The 10,023-nt window shown below is 40.5% G+C and overlaps 1 protein-coding gene across 4 annotated transcripts in view; it reads right to left on the reverse strand.

The window, feature by feature from the left end:
- Positions 1-9,990, reverse strand: part of Cfap61 (cilia and flagella associated protein 61) — a 236,683-nt gene extending 226,693 nt beyond the window's left edge. For 3 of the 4 annotated variants that reach the window (XR_011368711.1, XM_070006664.1, XM_070006666.1), the window contains exon 1: positions 9,932-9,990. The gene's annotated coding sequence lies outside the window, so the exon portion shown is untranslated. Of the gene's footprint in view, positions 1-9,605; positions 9,636-9,931 lie in introns of those variants that run through there. The other variant, XM_070006665.1, reaches the window with a different exon arrangement.
- Positions 9,991-10,023: the final 33 nt, after the last annotated feature.

Raw genomic sequence — 10,023 nt, forward strand, 5'->3', positions numbered from 1 at the left:
ATTATTAATCTGAAATGACCAGCTGGTTTGTACTCATATAACTGTACAGTTTCTATAGGATCAGGACAAACATATATGATTATATATGTATGACTAAACACTGTGTGTGTGTGTGTGTGTGTGTGTGTGTGTGTGTGTATGTGTGTGTGTGTGTGTGTGTGTCCCCTGGCAGTAGTCACCACAAACTAGCCAAAATGAAAATTAGCCTATCTAACACTTTCTGCAATTGTATCCTTTGTTTCCAACAAAAAAAACTGCTTTAAAATATTCTAACAGTGGGATTATAAAATGTTGAAAGAATTTACAGATTCGGTTTCCTTCACTGGCCACCATGATATGTTATCAAGAGTTATAGAGGACACAGGTATAGATAGCTGTTGTCCATCTTTCAAATAAGAGTTTCCCAAATCGAAGCACAAGGATGGCAGTTCTGTGAGTTATGTTGATATTAAAAAAAAATTCTGAGGTCACATGAATGCAGAAAATCCTGCTAGCCATAGCCTTTTTGAGGAGTCACCATGTTGACTGCACCGGTTTAGAAGCGTCTTCAGAAAGCCCAAGTATTAAGGGTATGGTTGCTGGCCTGTGGCACTACTGGGACCTGGTGGAACCTTTAGAGTATAGGGCCTACATGAAGAAAGTCAGCTCGCAGGAGCAATATCAAGGAGATATTGCTTCCCCACTCCACCCCCAAGTCCCTTCCTGGCTCTCTGTTTTCTGGCCATGATGAGCTGAGCAGGCTTGTTCCACTATGATGTTCCCAGGTCCAAAGCATTAAGGTTAAGAACCATGGACTAAAACCTCTGAAAGTGTGGGCCAGAACAAACCTTTCTTTTTTTATTAATAAGTTTTTTTATTGTGAAAATACTGTACAGAGGGGCTACAGTTACATGAGCAAGGTAATGAGTACATTTCTTATCCAGCATTGTTGTCTCCTCCTTTGTTTTTTCCCTACCATCCCTTCCCTCCCACCTCCTCAACTACACCCTCCCACCCCCCCCAAACCCCTCCTAAATTGTAAAGTTTGTTTTTCAACATAGTGTCTTGTACATCTCATTGTTGCAATGGGTGAATCTGTATCCCTATTTAAACATTTTAATTTTTCCCTTCCCCTCCCCAAATTATGCCAACATCAAATACAGTGAAAACAGGGGTTATACCATGGGGGAAGGACATACAAAGCAACAAAAAAATCACAAGGTACCTTATAAATATGTTAGAAACAATAGCAAGGAATAAAAAACCATTTGTGTCCCTATTTTGGGGTTCATTTCCCTTAACATCATCTTATCTGAGCTTTTCTTCTTGTCCCAGACATATACTAGTTATTACAAATAAGGGAGACCATGGGACCTATGTTTCTTTGGGCCTGGCTTACTTCACTTAATATAATTTTCTCCAAGTCTTTCCATTTCCTAACAAATGGGGAGATGTCACAGAATAAACCTTTCTTATTTATAAGTAGGTAAGTATCTCAGGTTATTTTGTCACAATGATGGAAAGCTGACTAATACACCCATTAAAGACTTCGAGACTCCCACAATGAAGTAGCCTGCTTTCTTTGTAAAACAGCATTTTCCTCATCTTTAGAACTTTTTTCTTATCTTTAAGTAGTTGTACAAAGGAGGTGGCATATAACAAAATAGTGTGTTAATACAATGAATCTTCATCAGCATCACCCCTTCAACATTTGAGCAGAGTCTTTATTGGCAGCCAACAGTGGAGAGTATAAGTTCCAGAAAGATACTTTAGAAAATGGTTCTGATGGTTACTATAGGCTAAAAACTGGTTTCAATCTCTCAGTCTCTCAATGTAGGTCTGTCTGTTTATACATCTATTCCCTGTCTTATTCCTTCCCCTTTTTCCTGTGGAAAAACTGATTTGTTATTAACTAGTGGGCTTACAACAGGGAAACATTCTGGGATTGTTGGAAGGCTGTCTCGTGCCAATCCCCTTCATAGATAACTACTGTCCAGACTTCTATCACACAAATGATCCTGGGAAATTCTGAATGGAATTGTAGGGTGTGTGTGCATTTTCCTACAAAATGTAATACATTATTTGGCTTTGCAAGATTTGAAAGCACTGGACTGAGCTTCACAGTCAGCAGAGAAAACAGAAAGCCCAAATCCCCCAACAACAAATCTCAAAGAAACAACTGCCTGATTAATAAGTGGGCTAATGACTTAAAGAGAGACTTCTCCAAAGAGGAAATAATGGTCAATAGACACATGAAGAAATGCTCAACTTCTCTAGTCATAAAAGAAATGCAAATCAAAACCACACCAAGATGCCACCTCACCCCAGTTAGAATGGCTATAATGAAGAAATCGAATAACAGCAGATGCTGGAGGGGATGTGGCCAAAAAGGAACCCTACTGCATTGTTGGTGGGAGTGTAAACTTGTTAAAACACTTGGAAAGCAGTATGGAGGTTCCTCAAAAGACTCCACATAGAGCTCCCCTATGACCCAGCAATACCACTTTGGGGCATTTACCCAAACGATCACAAACAAGGACATACTAAAGCTACCAGCACAATTATGTTTATCGCAGCGTTACTCACCATAGCTAAGATATGGAACCAACCCAGATGCCCCTCAGTAGATGAATGGATCAAGAAAATGTGGTGTGTGTGTGTGTGTGTGTGTGTGTGTGTGTGTGTGTGTATACATATATATGTATATACATATATATGTACAATGGAATTCTATGCCTCCATCAGAAAGAATGATACCTCTCCGTTTGTTAGGAAATAGAAAGACTTGGAAAAATTATATTAAGTAAGCCAAGCCCAAAGAAACATAAGTCCCATGGTTTCCCTTATTAGCAATAACTAGTATATGTCTAGGACAAGCAGAAAAAGTCAAAAGCTATGTACATATGACTATATAAGATGATGCTAAGTGAAGTGAACTCCAAGATAGGGACACAAGAGGTTTATTTTTCTTGCTATTGTTTCTAATGCATTTATAATGTACTGTGTGATTTTGTATTTCTTTTGTATGTTCTTCCCTCATGGTACAACCCCTGTTTTCACTACATTTGATTCCAGTGCCCTGCATCTTGTATATACATTTTTCTAATTTGGGGATGGTAAGGGAAATAACAAAATGCTGAAAGAAGTATACAGGATGACCCATTGTAACAATGATATGTACTACAAACTATGTTGAAAACAAACTTTACAACTTGGGGGGAGGGGGGAAGAGTTGGGGAGGTGGGGCCAGAAGGGATGGTAGGGGAAAAACATAGGAGGAGATAACAATGCTCGATAGGAAATGTACTCATTACCTTACTCATGTAACTGTAATCCCTCTGTACAGTATCTTTACAATAAAAAATGTATACTAAAAAAAAAAAAATCCAGGAAATGCAACCATGGATATTAGCATCGAGAAAATTTTCTGTGACTGCCCCCTGCAGGCTCTGGGGAGGGGTGGAGGAAATGGTCCCTTATCTTTTCTGTCCTCTGGTGCACAAACTAAACTGCAGTGGAATTGATCTTAACTATAAACCTTCAGATGCCAAGGTGCAAGATTTGGCATGAATAGGGGAGAGTTGACAGCAGAGTTGACAGCTAGGAACTCTCCACACATGACATTTGCTACCCTCTGCTTCAAAGCTCACAAAGAGGTTTCAACCATGCCTTCAGGAAAGGTGTTTCCCAAGGCAAACCCAGCTTTAGAAACAGCCCATACTTCCCAATCTTATAAAACCTGATATTTTAAGATGTTAATGTGCTCATTTCTTAATATTTTCCTATATAACAATGAAATAAATTAACAGTGATATTTCCATAGCTCATGCAGTCAACAAGCCATATACACAACCTGGAGTCTATTTTGCCTTTGGTATAAGAGGATGGTGGAGAACTACCTGTTTCATGTGCTGTGTGGCCACTGCTGTGCGCCCATTGTAGTAGGGTGACTATAGTGAACTATGGAGTCTAGTTGGATACTGTCTTGTATAGGTTCATAATAGTAGATTTTCATTTTGCAAAAGAAGAAACCCAGTATCTATGTAACATCTAACTGCCAATAAACACTTTTAAGTTGCAACAAGTCCACTCAAACTCTTTAGCTGCCAATAAACATTTTTTTAAGCTGCAGCAAGTCCACTCAAATACTAACACTCTTTCTTTGTAGATTACCAATATGGAAAAGCCCAACAATCAGAAAGTTGTTTTCAGGGAAATGGGCTGTGGTAAAGAACACAAACTAGGAAATCAGAGTATCAGGGATGACATCTTCCATCACTTTTTAGTCATGCGACTTTGGGCAAGTTACTCAAACTGTATTGCTTCAGTTTTCTCATCTATAAACTGAGATAGTACACAGAGCATAAAGAATGTTATAAATGAGTTAGGATATGCAAAACACTGGGATCAATGTGTAACATCCAGCTAACTGCTAAGAAAATATTAGCCATCATTACTAATATTATTATGGAACATGGATATTCTTCTCAGGTTCCTAAACAGCACATACCAAGAAGTTGCTCACCGCTCCTGGAGCCCAGAGGGTCCTCATCCTCACCCCCTAAAGACATGCCAAGCCAAGGAACCCAGAGATGGACAAGACTTTCTTGGGACCTCACACTTTGCTGGGAATCTCTATACTGTTGGTGACCACAGGGCCAATCAATCCTGTTGCTACTGATACATTCACTCCTAGGTAAACGATGTCACTTTCTTATGGGTCTATTCAGGTTTTATTGGACAGTTACTACTACTATCCACATCCAAAATCTTTCATCTGAAATTGTTTGAATATCTTTGTCCCAAAGGCCTCTTTTTTCCAGACAGGTAGAGTATACTTTAAGACAGGATTTTCTATTTTAGTAGGTTCAAACATGCACCACACATTCTGGGATATGTATCAGAGCCTATTAGGGAGATAATCATGAAAAGGTGGCACACTTCTCAACTTTTTTCATTCCACATTCGGGAAAACATTAGCAAACACTAAAATGGCAGACTTGTTTCAAAAGAAGCAATCTCTCTGTTTCTAGCTATCAGCTAAATTAATGACTACTCAATTACATTTGCCATACTCCCTGTGATCCTGTGATCATGTGCTTTCTATGAAGACATGGCATATTAATAGAGCCAGTGTGTGTGTGTGTGTGTGTGTGTGTGTGTGTGTGTGTGTGTGTGTGTGTGTGTGTGTGTGTGTAAGCAAGTGTTATCCTTTACCTTAACTAGGTAAGAATAGACTTTAAAATGCCTATACTCCTGTCAAAGCTAGTCATAAATACTGTCATTCTTGGTTTAGGTTTTAATTGGAAAACAAAAGGGGAAAGACAACTAGTTTATGAAACATCATATCATAAGCTATACTACATGTACATTAAAATTGTAAATAAGAAAGAAAAAGTGACAGATTTGGAAAAAAGAAAATTCAGAAGTGTGGGAGGCAAGGCAACTCTTCTACCTAGATGGCAATGGCTGAGCAGGAGGCTGAGCACTGATGGAAGTGATGCGACATCACCTAACCACAAGCTCAGGAGAGGTTTTCCACTCTAGGACAACAGGACAGACCTTTTCAAACACAGAATTGAGACTAAAGCCACATATTCTGCAGGGACTTTGGAGGATTGGGCCCCTGAGTGAATGCAGAAGTCTGGGAAAATCACACACACACACACACACACACACACACACACACACACACACACACACACACACACACACACACACACACACACACTGAGATTTTTCTACTCAAAGCTTTACACAATAAACAAAGTAAAACTTGTAATCCCACCTACTCAGGAGGCTGAGATTGGAAGAATAATGTTCAGAGTTGACTCAGGCGGTTAGGGAGAGCTAGTAAAACCAACACACCAGGTGTAGAGGTAGGCTTGTAATCTCAACTGAAGGAGGCATAGATAGGAGGGTGGCAGTCCTAGGTTGGTACCAGACAAAAGACACAAGCCACCATCTGAAAAACAACTGAAAGAATGAAAGGGCTGAGGTGGTGGTTCAAAAGGAAGAGCACTTTCCAAGAGAGCACAAGGCCTGGCCCTCAGTTCAAAACTCCAGTATTGCCAAAAAGAAAAGGGAAAGTGGGGAGGAAGGTAAGGGAAAAGAGAGGGAGAGTAGAGAAAGGGAGGGAGGGAGAAAGGTAGGGAAGGAGACAGGCAGAGGTAAAGATGGAAAGAGGGAGAAAGGGGGAGGGGGAGGAGAGAAGTTGAGAAGAGGGGAGAGGGGACAGAGGGAAGGAAAGAATAATGGTAATAAGTTCTCTAAAGTATTTGGCATCCCCATCTACACTACCTGTGTACTATGGGGAGTCAGCAAGAGCTTTAGATAATATTCTGAAAGACACTATAAAACAAGTTTAATACAAATGTCAACTAATTAGATGACTTATTAAATGTTCGATTACACTGGAATTCCCTAAAATCAAATGGAAAGAAAATAAAAAGTGTGGTTATAAAGCATGAAACACTGAATGAAATCTGTTTTAGAAGAATTCCAGAGAATAAATGAAATGCTTGAAAATGATGGCAAATGACTTTCAGAACTGAAGACATGAATTTTCAGTTCTGAAAAGGAAAATAAAAATAAACACTAAATACACAGTAGTAAAACTACAAAACCCCAACATGAGGAGAAAACCCTAAAGCAACTAGAGAAAAAACAGAAGACCTATTGAAGACTGTTTCTCATCAGCAACATTAGAGCCTGTAGGCCACAGGTTGGAAAGCTTCTTTTCAAAGGACAAGATAAGAGCTGGGAAGGTGGCTCAGTGGTAGAGTGCCTGCTTGCATGCATGAGGCCCTGGGCTCAATTCCTCTGCACCACATAGGCAGAAAAAGCTGGAAGTGGCACTGTGGCTCAAGTGGTAGAGCACTATCCTTGAGCTGAAGAGCTCAGGCCCAGAGTTCAGGCCCCACGACTGACAAAGGAAAAAGAAATCAAAGGACCAGGTAAATATTCTAGGCTCTATGACCTACATTCCCTCTGGGAAGCTACTCAACTCTAGCACAGTAACAGGTAGAGCCAAAAATCACCCAAAGAATGTCTATATTGCAGTAGGATTATACTTATGAGCATAGAAATTTGACTTTTACATAATCTTCATGTATGGTAAAATATTCTTTCCATCTTTTCAAAGGTAAAATAGGGAGGGCTAACAAAGAGGATGAAGGATAAACATGTTCCATGTGGTTCATTTGCATATATAGAAATAAAGCAATATCACAGATTTCATAGTTCTACGAGGAAAATGTTACAGAGAGAGTGGAGGTTGATAGAAATACATTGCTTACCTGTATAGAAATGTCACAGTGGCAGTAGCCTTGTACAACTAATTTATGCTAATAAAGAAGGTAAAATAAATATCCTAAAGTTCACAGGGTACACAAAATAGGAGATGAGCTGAAAATTTGCCATATGGGTTGTAGTTTTCACTCTAAAATATTTACTACTAGACTACTATTTTAAAAATACAAAGAGAAAAGTTACTATTAACCTGGAATGCTCTGCCTAAACTATCACCAAAAAAAATGAAGATGAAATCAAGATAAAATTATTGGTGGGAGTGTAAACCTGTTCAACCACCTTGGAAAGCAGTATGGAGGTTCCTCAAGAGACTACATATGGAACTCCCCTAAGACCCAGCAATCCCACTTTCGGGCAAACAATCACAAACAAGGCCATACTAAAGCTACCAGCAATTGTTTATCGCAGCATTATTTACCATAGCTAAGATATGGAACCAACCCAGATGCCCCTCAGTAGATGAATGGATCAAGAAAATGTGGTATGTGTGTGTGTGTGTGTGTGTGTGTGTGTGTGTGTGTGTGTGTGTGTGTGTGTGTGTGTGTGTGTGTGTGTGTGTGTGTGTGTACAATGGAATTCTATGCCTCCATCAGAAAGAATGATAGCTCCCCATTTGTTAGGAAATGGAAAGACTTGGAAAAAATTATATTAAGTGAAGTAAGCCAGGCCCAAAGAAACATAGGTCCCCTTATTAGCAATAACTAGCATATGTTTAGGACAAGCAGAAAAGGTCAAAAGCTATGTATATGACCATATAAGATGATGCTAAGCGAAATGAACCCCAAGATAGAGACACAAGAGGTTTTATCTTTGTTGCTGTTGTTTTTAATGCACTTATAATGTACCATATGATTTTTTTGTTTCTTTTGTATGTTCTTCCCCCATGGTATAACACCTGTTTTCACTGTATTTGATTCCAGTGCTCTGCATCTTGTATAAACATTTTTCTAACTTGGGGAGGGGAAGGGAAATAACAAAATGCTGAAATAAGGATATAGGTTGACCCACTGTAACAATGAGATGTACAAGACACTATGTTGAAAACAAACTTTACAACTTGGAGGGGTGGAGAGAGGTGTTGGGGAGGTGGTGAGGGAAGGGATGATACAGGAAAAACAAAAAAGGAGGTAACAATGCTCAATAGGAAATGTACTCATTACCTTGCTCATGTAACTGTAACCCCTCTGTACGGTATCTTTACAATAAAAATATATACAAAAAATAAAAAAGAAATCAAGACAATTATATACACAGACTGAAGAAATAGTATTAAATATCTTTGTTTGAAATAACCATGCAGATATATTTCAGAAAAAAAATTCAAATCAGAAATGAGTGGCTTACAAAGGAGTGGCCTGAAAGAAAAAGAAGATAACCATCAATTGACATAAGCATTGATGTCAAAAAGAATAGTAATAGCCAGGCACTGGTGGCTCACGCCTGTAATCCTAGCTACTCAGGAGGCTGAGATCTGAGGATCACGATTCAAAGCCGGGCAGGAAAGTCTGTGAGACTCTTACCTCCAATAAACCACTGGCTTAAGCAGTGGAGTGCTCACCTTGAACTGAAGAGTGTAGGGACAGCACCCAACCCTAGAGTTCAAGCCCCACTACCGACAATAAATAAATAAATAGAATAGAATAGAATAGTAATAATTTTCCCTTTAAAATGACCAATGTGATAGAATGTTTGTCTAACATGTGCAATGCTCTGGGTTCAATCAACAACACTTCAAAAGGAAAAAAAAGAAGAAGAAAGGGCAAAAGGAATTACTAAATATTAAAAACGTGAGATACAAGCATTAGAATCAGAAGTACTTTAAGGTGCTTGAATTTTTGAGTCTTGCTAACTTGAGGGCTTAGGATTAAAAATAAAAAGGATGTCACTTAAGGGAAACGCACTTTTATCTTCTTCTAGTAATACACAAACTAGTCCGACTCTTTTAACTTTGGGAAAGTAAGATACTTTCAAATAGTTAAATCAGTTAGTGATAGAGAACTATGGCAACTATGTTGATATTGTTTCTGGCCCACTGCGGTTTTAGAAAGCTGTGTTGAAATATTTGAAATCAGTATTAATCAACATTTCTCCGAATACCGAAAAAGTCTTTACAACCGAGGAAGAAGCCTCTTAACTCATGAGCTACGACGCCATTGCGAAACAGGGGTGCGGTGTGTGCGGTGGTACAGTTAGTTACTGAGTCGCAGTTACTGGAGTAGCAGTGACAGGAAGCCAATCCAGACAAGAACAAGTCAGAGCCTAGCTCTAAAAATCAGCTGCCCACGGTGGATCTCACCTACACGCGTCCCCCGCACCTGGGAAAAGCAGGAAGGATGATGGTCTGACCCTAGCAGGGACCCGAGACGGGGCTGTGTCTCCCTCCGGTTGGTTTCCCTCGTAGCAGGCCCCACGCCACGGCTGGGACACGACCCTCGGGACCCCCGACACTCGGAGCCCGGCAGCTCGCCCCGGGGCGCGCAGGATAGATCCCAGATTGCTTCTAGCTCCCCTCCAGGGTGCCACGGCTCGGCCACCCTCCTAGCCTCCCGCAGGGTCGCCCCGGTCCTTGAGAGGGACCTGGGAGGCCGCCCTGCGGTCCCAGACCCAGGTTGTGCAGCCCTGCCGGGCCAGCGCCACTCACCCCTCAGCTCCGCCGAGCCGCCGCGCTCCGCCCACTCTCCCAGGGAGGAGGACGCGCAGCCGGTTACTACGGAAACGGCGCCGCCTTCGTCA

This window comes from Dipodomys merriami, unplaced genomic scaffold (genome assembly GCF_024711535.1).
Source record: "Dipodomys merriami isolate MVZ:Mamm:240054 unplaced genomic scaffold, mDipMer1.0.p SCAF_7, whole genome shotgun sequence".
In the NCBI taxonomy this organism is placed as follows: Eukaryota; Metazoa; Chordata; class Mammalia; order Rodentia; family Heteromyidae; genus Dipodomys; species Dipodomys merriami.